The sequence below is a fragment of the Notamacropus eugenii genome, chromosome 2, assembly GCF_028372415.1.
Source record: "Notamacropus eugenii isolate mMacEug1 chromosome 2, mMacEug1.pri_v2, whole genome shotgun sequence".
Taxonomy (NCBI): domain Eukaryota; kingdom Metazoa; phylum Chordata; class Mammalia; order Diprotodontia; family Macropodidae; genus Notamacropus; species Notamacropus eugenii.
The window spans coordinates 474913114-474932477 of record NC_092873.1 but is presented as its reverse complement, the minus strand read 5'-3'; the positions used below and the strand labels follow the sequence as shown (position 1 = coordinate 474932477).

Sequence of the window (19364 nt, the reverse complement as noted above, 5' to 3'; positions counted from 1 at the left end):
TATCTATTGACAATGTATTGCCAGTATGCTCACTGGTGAAGGTGCATAAGTTATAGTTTGAGGAGTACAAACTTATGGACTCTGAAGTCTGGAGATGTAGCAGCCCCCTAGCAGATCCAATCTGCAAGAATGCATGACTTACAGCGTGGGAATGCAGTCAGAGCATGTCTTAATCCCCTGGCAACGTAACCTTTTTGTGTCTCTCATCTATAAAACTAGGATAGAAATAACCTCTATCTCCCAGGGCTGTGGTGAAAATCAAACTACATAGCATGTGAAATGCCTTGTACACTTCAAAGCATTGTCAATATCAATTATTATAGTAAGATTAGTCTTCCTTTCCATTAATAATGCAATTGAACAAACCTCTATGGTATGTTCCAAAGTAGTACAGCTAGGTAGGATAAGATACTTGTGCTGAACCTAAGTGGAGGTTTTGGAGTTTATGGCTCCACTTTCTAATCAGAGGAGAGTAGAGGGTAGTAAGAAGCAAAGCGGATTGGATCTTATACAAAAATGAGGTTTTCTCAATGATGAGCATCCTGGGGCAGAGTAGGAGAGTCAGAGAAGTTCCAGAGTAGTTCAGTCAGGTCACAAATAAAGAGAATAGAATATAATTGGAAAATTTGTTTTTCTTGACTCTCTGTCTCTATATATACACATACACATATATACTTATATATGTGTGTATAAATACATACACACACATATATGGCTTTTTTTGTTCAATAGGCAGTTCAATGGGAGTTCATTTTTTGTTCAATGGACAGTGGAACAGATTATAAATGGACACAAAACTAATTAATTTTTAAGAAAGGAATAAAGATTTTTAAAAAGAAAGAAACCCCTATTTCTTTCCAGGACAATATAAGGTCTAGTTTCTCATAAAATATAGCACTTCAAAAAGCTAAATTATAAAACACTATTGTCAAACTTTCCATTCACAGTAAGAAATAAGAGAAACTGGTTTTTTGACTGAAAATAAACTCTTGCAATGCTTGATTGGGAGCTACCTTACTATCTAGAACTAGTTGTGACTAAGCAAAGTTTGACCTTATCTATTGTTGTTTTTAATTCTGAACTTGACATATAGCTAATAAGAGAAATATTTTCACATGCAAAGTAGAAGAGAAACTGGGATTGTACATGAAGCAGCTATCTATATTATGAACGGTTTACTTTTCCAATTAAGTAGATAAGAAATTCAGATATTTTCAAATCTATCCTCCTTGTCCATGTTTCCTATTGACATTTGATGTATTTCAAAAATACTTCAATGACCTACTTTTTTTACTTTTCAAAAACCATGGCAGACTATTGAGTGCAGTGTTTCATCTTCAGTCTTCAACTTATTTTTGTCATTGTGCTGATCAGAGTTCTAAAATCTTCCTAAGATTTTTTTCTCTATAATGTTGTTTCTCTATAAATATTTTGCTATAAATTGTTCTTGTAGCTGTTCATTTCACTCTGCATTGGTTTACAGATGTCTCATTAGTTTCCTCTGAAGCTGTCCTTTTTAAAAAATCAGAAATCACCTTTATTCACATTTCTCCTATTCTACTGTTGTCATCTCACTCCAAAACCACTGGGATGTACAAGAAAAACACAAAAATGATAATAGCCTCTGGAAAGGCAGAAGTGATGGCTAGAAGGTCTTTGACCATTTTGTCTTTGAAAGATGGAGTAGACTTAGACAGCTTTAAGGGGAGTGGGAGGTGAGGATCTCAACTCTGTGGTCAATCCCATTCAGGTACCCTTTCTACCTGGATGATTCAGCCTCTTACTAAATGCCATAGATGAGCTCACCAGTCCTCTTAAGTAAAGACCCAAGAATCACAGTGGCTACCAGTACACTTCTGTGGGAAGCGCACATTTTAAACTCCCAAACTCTCTCCCAACGTAGCTTTTCTAGGCATTTGGGACAATTTACTTTTGTCCTGCACAGTTTTCACTGATGATTTCTTGAAATAGAGCTCTGTGTTTCAAATAGAGCTACTTGAGGAGCCTTCAAACCCAAATCTTTCTGGCTCTCATTGAATGGCCAATAACAGGTCCCAATGGAAGCTTAGGTTTTAATGGCTTAAGAATGAGTGTAAGTGGTGATTGTTTTCTGCTCTGGCCAGAAACTCTAAGGGTCTTTTCCTCTCAGATAGTAAAATTGGGTCATCTTTTGTTTCAGTTCTTCCCTAGCTCTTGGTCATTGAAGGGTTGTTGCCTCTGGCAAACTGAGACTTGGGAAAGACCTAATTTAGGAAGGCCGAGGTCACCTGCTGCATCTTGGGCCATCCCCAGTCGTCTAGATCAGCTCTTTTTAAACGGTGGGTCAAGACCCCACGGTCCTTTTATTGGGGGGACTTGTTCTGTGAAGTCTGGATTCAGTCAAAGGGCCGCACTTGAGGGCCTAGAGGGCTCAGCAGTATGCTATATAGACAATTCCCATTCCGGTATGCCTTAGACTGGATGACCTCGAAGGTCCTTTCGGGCCCTTGTTTTACTGGATGGCTTGACACAGACTCGTAGGCCCAGGCTCCCTGGACCCTCCATCGGGTCTAACTCTGCGGGCGGTAAATTAACCGTGTGCGTTCTGCGCATGCAAATGACGTGCAGTAAGAATGTAATGAATCCTCGGAGGGCCAAACAGAAATGATTTTTAAATTCTCTGCCCTTTGGAATTACCCCGTATCTTGGCTCCTTCTAAAGGAGGCCTGCAGAATCACGAATGAAGCCAGGCCGACATGGAGGGGGCCGTTCGGGACAGACCAGTGAGGTGCACCGACATACAACTCTGCGGCCCCAAGGCTGCCAAGGTGCTGAGGCCAGGCCCTGTTCTGTGGGTAAATCTCCATGCCCGATGCCAACTCTCGCTTTGGTAACGCGCCGTCTCGGAATGCCCACACGCGTTCATGCCCAAAGACCTTTGGTCTCCGCCCCAGAGCGACCACCGCCGCCAGGACGCCGAGGGGCAGCAGCAGGGGCAGCAGCCGGGCACTGCCGGGCACGGCGGGAAGGGGACGATCCGCGGCGGTGGTTGAGACTCCCAGGAGACGGCACGGCTCCCGGCAACGCGCCGCGACCCCACGTGACCCGCCCGTTCTTAGGGTCCCGCCGGAGGGAGGCGTGGGACGAGAGACTCGCCGTACGTGCGTCAGCGCGATGACGTAGGACGTCCGGGCTGGCTGTCCGCCATCTTGCCCGTCTCTAGCTCTCTCGCTCTGCTTAACTGGAAGCGGCGGCCGCGCTGGTTCGGTTTGTCTGACGGCGGCCTCTGGTTTCCTGGTTCAGTGGCCCTCCACCCACTTCCCCCCCTTTCCCCTCAACCCTTCCCCGAACCCCTTCCCCTCCCGGACCGGAGCCGGGCGGAGACTTCTTTGCGAGCACGGGCGCGACCCTTAGACACATACACGCACACACACGCACACACCCCGCGTTCCCCACCCACCCACACCGGCCGGTAAGGAGCTTGCGCCGCGGCGGGGGCGGCTGGGCCCGAGCGGGCGGCTGGGGAGGGGGCCCTGCCGGACAGGAGGGGAGGGGAAGGGGCGGGGCAGGGGGCTCCGGGGATGGGTGGTGGGGTGCGGCCTGGGGTCCCTGTCTTCCCTCGCCTCGCCCTCCTCACTCCTAGGCCGTGGTCGAGGCCTCTGCCCTCCGGCAGAGCGGGAAGCGAGACGACCCCCCCCATGTGGCCTGCAGGGTGAGTGAGGGCCAGGCCCCAGAGGTGGGGGGGCGCCCCTTGGAGAGGGTGTGGGAGGGACGAGGTTAAAGGACCTGAGCCGGCCGAGAAAAGAGAAAGAGAAGCAGTCCCACTTCCGCCGAGGACATGCCGCCCGCGTCGGAGGAGGGCGTTGGTGTCTTTCCTCCCCTAGGCCTCTGCAGCCCCTCGGAGCGGGGAGCGGCCGAGCATCCCCGGCTTAGGGCCGGGGCGAGGGCGCGGGGCTGAGCCGCAGCCTCCCTACAAAGGACCCGCTGCTGCGGCCGGCAGACAATGGGGTGTGTGCCGCGAGCTTCGGCCGGGCTGCCTTTTTGTTTTCCTGAAACCCCGGCTTTGCCGATTCCCCGAACCGGCCGGATTTCCGTGGGGGGTCTTCCTCCCGGAAGGGTCTGCCCTGCGTGGGCTGCCAGACGGGGGAGAGCCGAAAGGGAGGAGGAGGAGGAAAGAGAGGAGGCTTGCTCTTCCTACGTCTGTGTGGCACAGCAAAGATCCTAGGTTTTGTTTGCTTTTGACGCTGTGACAGTTGATGACTTTATCCAAAAAAGAAACAATAGGGTGAACTCCAATTCCTGTACAAAAGTGGATTTTGTTTTGTAGCCCTTAACAATTGAGGTGGTGTTTTTAGGGGTGTATGACTGCTGTGATCTCTTCTTTCTCCATGTGGATCACGGAAAAGAAAGTTTAGAAATCTTGTGTAGAAAAATTGAAGTAATCAGTTTCTGTGTGTGTGTGTGTGTGTGTGTGTGTGATGGCACAAGATTGAGGTTGGTGATAAACTTTTAAGATTTGATGAACTAATGGGTCAAAAAATGGATAGTGTATAATCTATAGTAAATATGAACTGTAGCTTAATATTCAGTAAGTTTTATTTAACTTGGCTTCAGAATCAGGTGTTCTGTAAAGATGACTTGGGAAAAAAATTTTAAAACAAAAATTTGTTTTTTAGGAGGAGGAAGGGCCCACTTGATCAATTTCAAACTAATAATACTTTTAAAAAATAAAATCCACATCGCCGCCACATTTCTTTCGAAGCTTTCTCTCTGTAGAGTTAATTATCTCTACATTCCGTTTAGTTTTAGCTGAAATAAGTATTTAACCAGTCCTTCCGAAAAGTTTTCTTATACTTTATCTAGTCTTAATCCTTTTTTTCTGCATCATTAACACTTAATAGCCTATTCATTTCACAGATCCAACTCCCTGCCTTTCAATAATCTCCTTTTTTTTGCTTGTTTACTATACTGTCCCACCCTTCAGTTTTTTACCCTCTATTTGAAAATATTGCCCCTTTATACGTAGTGTTAACCCTTTGCCATTTCTCCTTCCCTAGTTTATAATTTTCTAATGTAAAAATTGTATTGCTGAAGACTTACCCAAAAGTCAGATTATTTCTTAGAAGACTCAGCAGCAGTTGAGCATTGACTTCAAAGTGAGTCAGTTGGGTAATTGCAAATGATGACTTTAATATATTTGTAGAAGATAGGGTTTGCAACATGGTTGATAAAGAACAGTGTTCTCTAGTGTTAAGGAATTTTAAAGTCATACTTAACTCCCTTATGACTAATCTACTTCCAATAAATGGATACTTGTCACATTATAAAAAGAGTAACATAATGAAAGTTCATCTGAGTGTACGTTAACTATGTTACTTAGGAATCTGACACTTAATATGCTGGTGTTCTGAGTCATAGTACTTTCCATTTCTGACTAGTGTTATTGACAATTCAGTCATGTTAGCTTTAGAAAAGTATGGAGACAGATAACGAGCATAAAAAGATTCATATTTTTTACAGAAATGATAAACCCATATTGATCTTAAGCTGCAATACATCTTCTATCTTATATTCTCTTGCATACTCACTATACTAGATGAGGCCTAGACTATTGCAGTACCCTCTTAATTGGTCTGTATATCTCAAGTCTCTTCTCCAATGCTCATCAGTTGAATTATTCACTTATTTATTTGGGTTATGGATTGTTACCTTCAAATACCTGCCAATGTGATTCTTCTAAAGCCCAGGTCATTCCCTTTTTCAGGAAACTTCATTGGCTTCCTATTATTTCTAAGATCAAATACAAACTTTTGATTTTAAAGCCTTTCATAACCTAACTCCAACCTGCCTTTCCAGGCTTATGGTTATTTCCCTTCACTTGCTGACATCCATCCAAATTGGCTTTTCTGCTATTCTCACAAATCATGTTCCCTGGCTTTTCAGTGGCTTTCCCATTTGCTTGGAATTCTCTGCTTGCTGTCACCTCTCAGATTCCCTAAGAAGCTAAGTTCAGATTCAGCCTCCTAAATGAGACCTCTCTGTTTCTGTGTCTTCCCCAATCACCCAAATCCTCTCATTCATTTTGTATGTGTAATGTATACAGGTGCCCTTCATAGAATATACCCTCATGTGGGCACAGTCTTATCTTTTTTCTCCTCTTTGTATCTACAGTGTCTGGCATATAGGTGTCTAATGAATGCTAATTGGGTGGACATTATTTTAAGTTACCTTTTTATTGTTAGGAACTCTTACTTCAGTTTACACTATATATTATATGTACACAGTTGTTTTGTATGTTGTCTTTCTTCATTAGAATGTGAGCTCCTTGAATGGCTGGAGCCATTCCTTTCATTTTCAGCATTTAGCATATAGTAAGTTCTTAAGAGCGGTTATTGACTAATTGTATCGGTGTCTTTCCCAGCCTATAAAATGTAAGTGGATTGACCCTGCTTGTATTTTCCATATGGTGATGGAAAATGATAATGTATTTCCAGCCATATAGTTGAAGTGCCTTCTGTGTGCAGAAGTGAAATATATATCCATGATCTCATATGTGCTGGTAATTCCTGGTGATTCTTGACTCTGTAAATCTTACATAAATTGTCCATTTAACAAACTGAAGGTACTGATTCTTATGTTTCTTGAGCCCTAGTTTAGTTCTCATTCTTTCTGCTCCTTTGCATACATATTCTTAATGACTTTACATCACTTCTGGTATACAGGTTGTCATCTATGGTATTGCACCACAACCTATTTAAACCCATCTTGAGTCTTTTTATTGCTCTAAGGATCATTTCCCAATGTCATGTCTTAAAAATAGTTTATATTTACCTTTGTGTTAAATTTTGTGATTTATTTTGCATTAGGTTATGACTTTTTAGCTTTTATTTAGGTTAGTAAAGTACTTTGTCTTCACTTGTTACGTTTCGGTGGGTAATGGTGCTGGCTTGGGAAACTAATTTAGGTTTAAACATCTGGTACAGAGAATCTGCATATTGACAATTTAGTTGCTTCTTGTACAAATTTAGTACATATGCAGCAAAAGGATTTGTTAAGGAGTAATCATCTATGAGAGAGCAGTCATATACTATAGGAAGTAGATTTTGAGCCTGGTTTTGAAATACTAGTGATTTGAACTGATTTGAGGAAGTACAAACATTCCAGATGAAGGGATGGGCATGTAAAAAGGTCTCAAGAAAATGAGCAAAATTTATGTAGCATTTAGCAAATGGATTATCTGGATTGTAGTTAAGGGGTTTTTTTAAGTATATAATCAGAAAATTAGGCTGGTAACATGGCTTGGAAGAGCTTGAACGCTAGGCAGAGGAATTTGTTCATTTAACAAACATTATTTTAAATGCCTACCTTATAAAAACATACTAAATTATTTGGAGGATGTAAAAGTAAAATGTTATGATCTAGATTTGAAAACATTGAGTGGCTAACTGTAGATTTCTGAGCCCAGGAATGATGCCTGTTTATAGACAGTATTGATGCAAGATTATTCTAGCAGTGGAATGAAATCAAGTCTTATGTAGAGGAAAGAGCTGTGATTTGGAGTCAGAGGACTTAGGTTTGTATCATTTCACTGCTACTTACCTATAGGGCCATGGGCAGGTCACTTAAATGCCTCTGGACATTTCTCCCCAGTAAAAGGTGTTAGACTGGTTTGGAAGATTTAGAAGCTCCTTTCACTGTAAATCTGTGATCCTAGATTGTTTCAGTAATGTAGCCAAGGGCTGAAAAAAGCCTTTCTATGGGTTACTATGTAAATAGAAAGAAGGTTCATCTAAGGAAGAACTGTTATCCTTAGGTAAAGCATTTGTAGTTATTGCAGGGAGAACTGTGTAGGATTCTCCTGGAGAACAGAGGGAGAAGATCAATGCATTGCCTAGTACTAGATTTTGAAGTACTTATTTGAAGTGGGCAGATGTAGCCAGCAAAGAATGATAACATCGAAAAAGAAAAAGACAATGACAGGAGGTGGAGACCAGAAAAGGAGATTTTTAAAAGAGGTGGATATCTTTGGTTTGTTAGATGCAATGGTGAATAACGACCAGAAAAAGACCATTGGAAATGGCCAAATGGGTGATATAGGTCATTTTTAAAGCAGGAAAATTGTAAGGATAAAAGTCATATTAAAGGGTGTTAACAGCGGATCAGGTGATAAGGAAGAAGTAATTGATCCAGTTGAGAAGTGCTACTGACTATGAAAGACAAAAATAAGATGGTGGTTAAGGGAGCAGTCAAGTCAATAAAAAGTTTGTCAGTTGCTTTACTTTTCTAAAGTTTGCTCTGTTTTTGTTTTATTTTTGAGTGACCCTAATCAGTAAGCCATCAAAAAGGAGGAGACTGTATAACGAAGGGCTTCTTAATCTGGGGCTGTGAAGTTTTTAAAAATCTGTGTGTGTGTGTGTGTGTGTATGTGTGTATATTTGTGTGTATTTTTGTATTTCAGGTTGCCAAAGGCCATGGAGAAGCCTAAGATGGAAGCAAATGATCAAAATGTTATAGAGCTAGATTAGCATAGTTGGGTTAGGATGATACTGCTATTTATATAGTGTTATGAGGTAAATTTTGTGATTAACTGAAAACCATCTTACGTTTACCAGAATATGTGAGTCACTAGTCTAAAGAATGAGTACAGAAAATGGTACTTACAGATCATTATACATTTTAATTATAATTTAGATTCTAGTTAAGTGGAAATTTTAGTGTATATGATTTGGACTAGTTAAGTGAATAATTGCTACTGAAAATCAAGATGTAAGTTTTATAGGTCTTTATAATGTGCTTTACTTCTCCAGAATAGGAATCAGGAAGACTTGGGATCAGAACACACATGCACACACACATATATTCATATATGGTGTTAGGAAGCAAAGATTTGAGAGATAACCTGTCTTTTGAAGGTTGGGAGTAGGGAATGAAATAATTGAAGCAAACATTCATATGTAGCATTTTTAAAATGAATAGAAGTCATCCTTGAGATAGTATTTTAAGGTGTAGGAAAATATTGTTGATATTCCGTAATTGGAATATTGTACATCAAAGTCACTCCAAGGAGTCAGAAAAATCTGTATTATGAGGAGAAAGAATATCCCTGTTAACTGTTTGGAAAAACTCACTTTTTTGGATAACATATATAATGGTCTCATGTCTAGAATGCCATCACATTTTGAATTAAGGAAAGGCCATCTCTGACAGATAAAAGTAAAACATTTTATTGATAGAATTTAAATTCTTTGACAACAATATTTTTTCATTTTTAGCTTTATGTCCCCAGCACTTAGCATGTGGGGGGCTTACATTAAGTACTTGTCTGATTGGTAATGAGGAACAGCTCTGTTAGCGCATAGTTACAAAATAGACTGAAAGATTATACCTGATCATTGGTTAATTTTTAGCCTATGGGAAGGAACCTCTACAATTCTCAGTTTCTTGCATCGTATTTTCTTCTGGCCTGCCCGCTTGAACTGAAACTGCCATTTCAAGTTACCAGTGATCTCTTAATGGCCAAATTCAGTATCCACATCTCAATCCTCATATTTTTGACCTTCACAGGATTTGGCACTTAGCTACTTACTGTCCCCTCTTACTGTTTTTGCCTGGGCATTCTTTCTTCCTTACTGTTCTGTCTTCTTTTTTGCTGAATCATCATATATTCTGTTCTCTGTGGATATAGCCTTCTCTCTATCTCAGTGACCTTACCAGCTTTTCTATTTCATTTATTTCCACAAAGGTAACTCCCAAATGTTTATATCTTGTCTTCAAAATGTCTCCTATTTGTCCCCTTCTCTCTTGACACTGCCACCATCCTTGGTACAGGCCCTCATTACCTCATTCCTGGACTATTGCAATAGATTTTTGGTTGGTCTCCCTGCTTGACATCTCAAGATGATGCAGTCTGTGCTCCACTCAGCTGCCAAAGTGATCTCCAAAGTAAAGTGAGTGTGACCATGTAGCATCACCACCACCCTTTACCCTCCCCCACTCAAACTCCAAACTCCCCAACGTCTCTAGGATCAAATATAAAATCTTCTGTTTGACTTTTAAAACCCTTCATAACCTGACCCTACAATCCAGTGATGTTGGCCTTCCTCCTGACCCTTGCACTCTAAGACACTACATCTTTCAACTCCTACATTTTCACCACCTCTCACATTCTTGCATCCTGTCTTCTCCACCTTCTACTTTTCATGATTTTCTTCAAGTCTCAACTAAATTTCTACCTTATACAGGAAGCCTTTACCAGTCCTTCCTTCTAAAATAATCTCCAAATTACCCTGCATATATCTTGTGTGTACATAGTTGCTTACATGTCATCCTCATTAAAATGTTGAGTTTCTTGAGGTCAGGGACAGTGGTTTTTTCCTTTCTTTGTATTACCACCACTTATCCTAAGAAACAACTTAATAAGTGGATATCGGCTTGTATTAACCAAGACAAATGCCAGCTGGATATCTGGCAGATACCTAGTGTTTTCAGTTGTTTTTCAGTCACGACTGACTCTGACTCCATTTGGGCTCTTCTTGGCAAAGATACTGGAGTGGTTTGCCATTTCCTTCTCCAGCTCATTTTACAGATAAGGAAACTGAAGCAAATGAGGTCACACAACTAGTAAATGTCTGAGGCTGGATTTGAACTCAGGAAGATGAGTCTTTCTGACTCCAGGCCCAGTGCACTATCCCCTACACCACCTAGCTCCCCTCATTTAGTAGGCAGTTCCAAAATAGAACTCATTACCTTTCCCTAATAACTTAACCCCTTTTCCTAATTTCCTTATTTCTGTCAAATCTTATCACCATTCTTTCAGTCTTCCAGATTGACAACTAAATCATGCTTGACTCACTCTTCTTTACCTCACATTACACTCAGTTACTAAAATTACTCCCAAAACATTTAAGACCTTTTAAACTGCCCATCATAGTAGATTATCTTCATGTTAGAAACCCATGAGATAGGATGATGAAGTACCTCACTTTTAATAGATTTTTCTCTCCCAACAACCCTGTGATAGTAAGTTCAAGTATTATTGTTATTCCCATTTTACAGTTGAGGAAACTGAAGCTCATGTATAATAAATGTTCCCTCTTTTGCTAAGTAGCAACACAAGGAACTGAGGCAGACAGATGTTATAGTTTATGGAATGCTGGACTGGGGAGTCAGGAAAACCTAAGTTTGAATCAGACAAGAGCTATGTGATCCTATCTGGTTTTTTTAGCTGTAAAATGGTCATAATGAGACCTGTGACCTCAGGATTGTTGTGAGGATAAAATACAAAGTGCTTTTCAAGTTTTACATAAATGTTAATATTAATGATAATAATTAGTTCAGGTTCCAAAATTCTAAGTTTAGTCCTCCTCACTACACCATGCTAAGAAGATTTTTGCTCATTCATGCTACAGTCATATAGCTGAAGGTGTTCCTGGGTTTTCTTATTTGAATGTAGAAAGAATTATAGAAATGAATATCAACAAAATGAAAATGTCTTCTCAATGTATTTTAATAGGTTATCAGTATATTTTAAAAATATATTTTATGTATCAGTACATTTTAAAAGTCAAAATGGCTTATAATTTGAAATATTTTATAAACTAGTAGTTTTGATAAACTATTTAATGACTCTTGGTGAGTAAACATGAATTAACAAAAGCTAAAATTTTTAGTGCAAAGTAGCTTAAAGTTGTTTTGTGTAGGGCTTCCTTCTGATTCAAGAATTTAATTTGCATGGACGAGTTTCAAAGAATAGACTGAACATTTCTACCTTTATGATTAACACACTTAAGCAGATTTATTTATTTTACACTTTGTCAAAAGTAAATGACTATAGTTGTGCTTTCTGAGTCCACTATTTGTTTTTAGTTTAGGCATTCAACATATGGCAGCAGCCTTTTTAATCTTAATAACAGGATACAATTAATTAAAGAGCAGCCATTATGGATCATCCTGTCTTTAGAAATTCTGATAGACTGTAACAGAAACTTTTTCATAGAATCTTATGGTTATGTTAAAGGTATGTTAGAGACCATTTTTAGCCTCATTTCTTCTGAAAAAAAATCTTCTACAACACTTCAAAATAGTTAATGATCCTACCTCTTCATGAGTAGTGAGCTCTCTACTTTGGGAGGGAGCCCATTCCATTCTGGTTATATAATTTCCTTAATTGAACTGAAAAATTTATAACTTCTTTGCATTGGTCTTAATTTTTCCCAGTGTGACTCTGTGGATGTTAAATTTAATTCTGTCACATGACAGCAAGTATTTCAAGTCAGGTATCATGACCTTCCTAAAGTCTTCAGGCTTAGATAAGAATCTCCAGTTTTTTTTCAGTCATTTCCATTTTGACATGGTTCCCCAATATGTTTATTATCCGGGTTCTTCTTACCAGGGAGCCAGTCAACATCTCTCTTAAATTGTGATATCAAAATGAAATTCCATATATATTCTGACTACTGTTGCTGACTAGTACATCCTCCCTTGATGTAGCTTTTTTCTTTTCAGTTTGTAGCCTGATAATTTATATTTGTTTATTTTTAGCATTAGTGTTGTACTTTTGGTTTCTCAAACTTATGGTCAGCTTAAACCTTTTTTAAAAAATTTCCATTTAGCTAAATTGTTTTTAGGCCGCTGTTGTATAATTAGATTTTGTAACCTCATTACCTTGATCCCTGTTCAACTTTTATCTCCATGGGTTTGACTTGCCAGTTAGTCTTGTTCATCTTTTTTGAATCTTGTTTTTTGTCATCCAGTAGATAACTTTTCCCAGTTTTCGCTGTTTGTAGATTTGATGTCTGCCTTTTATGTATTTGTCTGCAGTACTAATTTTAAAAACATGCCATACAGGATGGGGCCAAATATAGAATTCCTGAAGCACTCCAGTGGAGACCTTTCTAGGTAGGAATCATGCAATAGTCAACATTCTGAGTACAGTTGTTCAGTAAGCAATTACATTTATCTAACTGCGCTCTCACCTAGTCCACAGTTCTCAGTCTTTTTAATGTTATGAATATTTTACAGTTTTACATAATTGCGTTTAAAACAGCTCATAATTTATGAAGATGGGTAATGAGAATCTGGGGTATGAGGGGAGATAGCGGTTCTTCAATTTGACCAGTTGTAGCACTTGAGAGTCAGAGTTAAAAGAATTTAACATCAAGTCTTCTGTACTCTCTGGCCCACTTTTCATTTAGTCAGTAAACAGTTATTAAGCACCTAGTATGTGCTGAACCTTGTGCTAAGCACTAAGTATACAAATATAAATCAATCCCTATCGTCAAGGAATTTAAGTTTATTGGAGAGACAACTTGTGCACATATGTACATAATTTACATATAATACATGTAACTATATATGTTGTTCAAAAAAACCCCAATTGTTTAGAAGAGATACTAACAGCTTGGATTAGAAATGGCCTCATGTTGTAGATGTTGGCATGTCAGTTCAATTATAAAAATAAATATACAATTTATATGTAGTATGTATTTTATATATATATGATTAGGGAGACAAAGTTAGAGGTGGAGGGGAGTGGGGTGCATTGCATATATGTGGCAATAGGCTTGTGCAAAGGAGACAGAAGATGGAATATGGTACATGAGGAACAGTATGGAGGTCAGTTTGACTGGAAAGAAATATTCCTCAAAGGAGAGTAACACACATAAGCCTGGAAAAGTGGGTTGGTACCAGATTTTGAAAGGCTTTAAAGGCCAAACAATTTTTTGTATTTGATCCCAGAGGCATGACTTGGTTAGACCTGTGCTTTAGATGTGTCACTATGGTGAGAACATATTAGTAAGGGGAGAGACTTGAGGCAGAGAGACCAACTGGGAGTCTACTACAAATACTCTAAATATCCCACTTTTTAAGTTCAGGCTTTTCATGCCTCCACTGATTGGTAATCCTTCTCAGAAACATACCTAGATATTTATCATAAATCCTAAACTAACCTGCAAGCTCTTTATCTGAATACATTGCAAGCTATGTTTGCCACTTTTTCTGTACTAGTGTGGAGGTTAAATCCTTCAGGAGGTGGAAGCCTAACCCTGTTGTTTCCACTGTTGGGTTAAGGAGCAGCTTGATTTTTATTGTCTTTGTAACTTATAGAGGATTATTCTATTGCATTATATTCAGATAGTATACTAATGCATTACTAAATCAGTCCTATAAAGATCAATGTGTATGTTGGGAGGAGATGCTGGGAAACAGTGCTGTCATTTAAGATTGTGTGTGTGTATATATATGTAATTGTATTCTTTCAAAAAGACAAGCAAGCAGCCCTCTGATTTTAGAGTTGACATCGAGGGTAGACCAGTTCAGTAGTAATTATTATAATCAGTAACATTTATTTTCTCATTGGAAACAAGTTTAGGTGTATATTTGTAGTAATATAGGAGTTTGTGTCCCTGACTGATGGTTGCCTAGCCTTTGCTGTAACACTCTTAACATGAAGCTCACTATTTTGAACCAGCTGTTATTTATATACAAGTCACAGTTTGTTATTGTGGGTATAATGGAAATAACACTACATGTGGATATTAATGAATTTGGATTAAAATCCCAGCTCTGTCACCGTTTATGCTTTTCTTTGTATCCCCAGTGGTTAACACTGTTCCAGAAATATAATAAGTACTTAATACATGTTTGGGGCAGGGGATTGTGCTTCCAGTTGGACAAGTCATTTTCAAAAACATATGCTTAACTGTTATGCCAGGCACTGTACTAAGAACTAAAGATACAAAGAAAGGCAAAAAAAAAATAGTCTCTACCCTCAAAAAGCACACAATCTAATGAGGGAGACAACAAGGAAACAGCTATGTGCAAACAAAATATATAAGACAAATTGGAAGAAAGCACTAGAATTAAGGGGGACCTGTAAAGGATTTTTATGAGGCAAGAATTTAGCTGAGATTTGAAGGCAGCCAGGGAAGAAAGGAAGCGAGATAAGATGAGAAAGAACATTCAGAGTATGGAGGGGGAAACAGCCAGTGAGTCTAGGCATGGGGGAAACAGGATGGTCAGGAGATGACAGAGTGTCTTATACAAAGAGTGTCACTGGATTACAGTTAGTGAGGATAAGCAAAGTCAAAGAATACTGTAAACATAGGCAGGAACCAGGTCATGAAGGGCTTTAAAAGTCAAACAGGACATGTAGGAGAAATGTTGCAGTGGTTGACATATAGATTGTGTAGCGGTCTATTTGGAGATAATTGGTCAAAAGCCAGCAACTGGGAGAAGGGTTGGACTGAAAGGTAATATGTTGAATTTAAGATGACTATAAGATGGAGTTTGAGATGTCCAGTAAGGCGTTTGGAGAGATACAAGACTGAAAGTCCGGAGAGAAGTTAGAGTTGGATAAATTAGAGAATCATTTGCATAGAAATGATAGTTGAAATTATGAGAATTGATAAGATTACCAGCATAGTATAGAGGAAGAAGAGACGAGAGCCTAGTATAGAGCCTTGACCAACACTCATATTTAGGGAGTACAGCCAGGACAAAGACCCAACGAAGGAAGAGAAATGAGAACAGTGCCCTGAAAACCTGGAGAGTAGAGAATAAGCAGGATGAGGAGTACTTGATAACCGAAGGCTATAGAAAAGTCAAGAAAGAGAGGGTTGAGAAAAGGGTATTAGATTTGTAGAGAGCTGGTTCAGTTGAGTGGGTTGGAGGTCTGACTGAAAAATTGAAGAAGAATGAAAAGGAAAATAAGTGGAGACACTAATTGTCAATCAGGGTCTCAATTTCCTCATTGTTAGACTTAAGGAGGTAGAAAAGAGTGATTTCTAAGGTTCTTTCCATTTTTAAATCTATGATCATAAGAATCATTCAGAGTTCGTGGGGAAGAAAAATAACTGTCTTCCTGCATTGGCCAAATCGATGGATTTATCTATAAAATTGGAAGTGACCTCAGAAGCTGTTTAATCCAACTCACACCTGAGTCATTCTCTGAATATGACCTATTACTCTCTGGTCTTACCAATACCATTGCTAACCTTCTCTCAGACTCCCCAAAATCCACACCCTCCTTAACTGAGAGGGAAGAAAAAAGATCATTCTCCGCCCCCCCCCCCTTTTTTTTCCAACTTTGCCAGTCTGATGATGGATCTGAAGTGATACTTGTTTTCATTTGCATTTCTCTAATTATTATATCTAATTTGATTTTTTTTCATATGATTTGATAGCTTTGGATGTCTTCCTCAAAAAGGCCAGTGGTTATTGTTGAGAACCAAGCAAAAATATATAAAAAGGGTTTTCTTGTACACTCTAAAATTTTGCACATACAATATCCTTTTAGATAGCAGTCTTTCAATCAGTTAAAGGCCCCGTTCTTACATGATACATTCACACAATCCTAAGTGAATATTTTCAAATAATTGATTAATAAAGAAAAATAATCCTTTTCTTGTGAGAGTTATTTGGCCCCTAATTACTGAGTAAAACTCAGCACTGTGGCTCTCTACATGACTTTTTTTCATCCAGTGACTATTTGAATGCTTATAGTTTATGCAACTTTTGGTTCTTTCAGGGTGTGCAGTTTGTTTAAAAAGTTATGCTATATTCTACAGGACTCAGTCCTATGCCTCTTTTAATTAATGGTTATTGCAAATGTGGGTGGGTACTGACTGAATGTTTTTTCTCAGTATCTTTTTAAACTTTTTTTTATATTGAATTTTTCAAAAGGTCATTAAGAAACCTGTACTATAAAAGACCTTGCTAGATGCTATGTTAAAGTTGCAAGGTAGTATAAAACGGATTAAGTTAGGTAGATAGGGGTCATCTGTATCCGCAAAAATAGTGGGAGGAGAAAAGTCTTGTCATTGTTTATTACAGGTTCAAAATCATGTGAAGTAGCTGTCTGAAAGAAAGAGGTACTGAACTGTTTCTGTATTCATAGAATTATGGTAACTTAAATCTGGGAGGTTATTCTACTGTGGTTTTTAGTACCACACTGCTGAAATGAAGCCTGATTATATAGATAACCAATACAGCAAAACCATAAAATGGGAAAACTAGTAAAAATGAAGGTATTGAACCAGATCAGTGATATGTAACTTACAGATTTCAATTAAAAATTTAAAAATACTGTAACAATCAGAACTCATCAAAATTGGAATGATTGTTTTTTTGGATGAGGGAGAGGGTTGTTTGTTTTCATTTTTGAGAAATGAGGACCCTGAATGAATTTATAAATGCATTTATTAAGTGCTTATCTGCCAGGCACTGTGCTTCAGTTCTGGAAATACACGTACAAAACTACCAAGTCATTCAAATAGTTCCTGGTCTCAGAACCCTTACATTCTAAATGAGAAATTGTAGTGAAGGAAGGCTTATTTGGTCATGGTAGTCACAGGGGTAATAGGTGCTTAATAAATGTTAATTGATTGATTGGAGTTACAGGAAAAGAACTTGTTAGACTAGATAGCTTTCTAGGTTCCTTCCAAAATGGGAATTAAATCTATCTCTGACTTCTACAGTTTTGTCTATCTGTAAATCCGCCTGTTTTATCCAGCCCGTACGTATCTCTACATTTTTGTTCTAAGGATACTATGTGTCTTACTTAAATTTGTATCCATTGTGGTAGTGACATCCTTTTGACTACAGTGTTGCTGGGGGAAAACTTGGTGGAAGAAATAAGGTTTATTTTAAACATTTCAGTATTTTTACATTTTGAATTTGAGAACAATAAAGGTAAGTATATTTTAACAGTATTCCCATGAAGCAGTTGTCATTTTTTATACTATCAAGTTATGAGGAAAAGTTATGCACTTCAGAAAACCTGAGTTGAAATTTTGGCTCTATTGCTTATTTATTACCTAGGTGATCTTGGCCTAGTCAGTTGACCTCTTTGAAATTCAGTTTCCTTTTTTGAATGGAGATAATACTTGAATTCAGAGTTGATGTGTGGATCAAATGAGAATTCATATGAAGTGCCATGTAAATGTAAGCTGTTAGAATCCTAATTTTAGAACGAGAAGACATCTTGGAAACCAACAGTAGAGCTTCCCAATTTTACAGATGAATCTGAATTCCAAAAGTATTTTTATCATAGGAAAAGGACTCTGGTCATTAGAAAGATTTTTAATGTTTTATATAATCTTGGTTTTTGGAGGGTAAGAAATTAGACATTTGTTAGTTTGTCATATTTGTTCCTAAGAAATTCAGGTTGTGGGTAATGCTTTCCTTGGGAATTTTACTAATGAGTTTCATTTATTTCTGTGGAATACCATCTGTTTAAATCCTAAGCCATCTCATGGAGTAAGTCAAATCCTGAATTAACAATGGCAAATATATTCCCTCAGCCATCTGTAATATTAGAACAGCCAAAACAGAATATATAATAATGTACTCTCAAACTAAAATAGCAATTGTAGTTCTCCATTAGTGTAGATAACTCGACTCTGCATGCTCTTCATTAGATTGTCCTTTGTTATTCCACCATTCCCTAAAGTTAAGTATTCCCACATTACAGTTTCTCTTCTACTTCTTGTGTTCCATAAGAATGACTCCCATGAGAATTAGAAAATGTTGGGTTGAAACTGTAAGTCTTCATTTCATACCACTTTGTTTTTGTTTGAAAATTTAATAATTTCTCCATGTTACTTTTATAACTTTTCATCTAAGCTTCTTGTTCTATGCATTTTTTTAAGTTAGTGGTCCTTTTAAAAATTATTTTTATTTTGGCAATACCATTGCTAACCCTCTTTCAGACTCCCTAAAATCCCTAAAATTTTGGCAATACCATTGCTAACCCTCTTTCAGACTCCCTAAAATACCCTCCTTAACTGAGAGGGAAGGAAAAAGATCATTCTCCTTCCTCCCCTTTTTTTTCCAACTTTGCCAGTCTGATGATGGATATGAAGTGATACTTACTTATTTTCATTTGCATTTCTCTAATTATTATATCTAATTTGATTTTTTTTTCATATGACTTGATAGCTTTGGATGTCTTCCTCAAAAACTGCCTATTCATATCCTTTGACCATTTATCAGTTGAAGGTGGATCTTGTTCTTATAAATACCTTAGATGTCCTAGATACTTCAGATACCTTAGAAATGAAACCTTTATGAGAAATTCAAAGCAATGATCATTCCCAATTTCTTAGGTCTCTTTATTTTCACTGTGGAAAAAAAAATCCTTTTAATTCATGCCATCAAAATTGTACACTTTGTGGACCTTTTATCTTTTGTTTGGTTATGAACTCTTATCCATAGATCTGACAGGAAATTTCTTCCATGTTATTTTAATTTGCTTATGTTGTTGCCATTTATATTAAAATCATTTCCTCCTTTAGAACTATTTGGTATATGGTATGAAATGTTGATTTATACCTAGTTTCTACCAGGCTACTTTCAAGTTTTCCCAACCATTTTTGTCAGATAGT

General features: G+C 38.2%; 1 protein-coding gene across 7 annotated transcripts in view; it reads left to right on the top strand.

The window, feature by feature from the left end:
* The first annotated feature begins 3261 nt into the window (after positions 1-3261).
* The window catches only part of PRRC2C (proline rich coiled-coil 2C), a 95999-nt gene continuing 79896 nt past the window's right edge, over positions 3262-19364 (top strand). For 6 of the 7 annotated variants that reach the window (XM_072648639.1, XM_072648640.1, XM_072648642.1 and 3 more), the window contains exon 1: positions 3262-3451. The gene's annotated coding sequence lies outside the window, so the exon portion shown is untranslated. Of the gene's footprint in view, positions 3452-3505; positions 3692-19364 lie in introns of those variants that run through there. The other variant, XM_072648637.1, reaches the window with a different exon arrangement.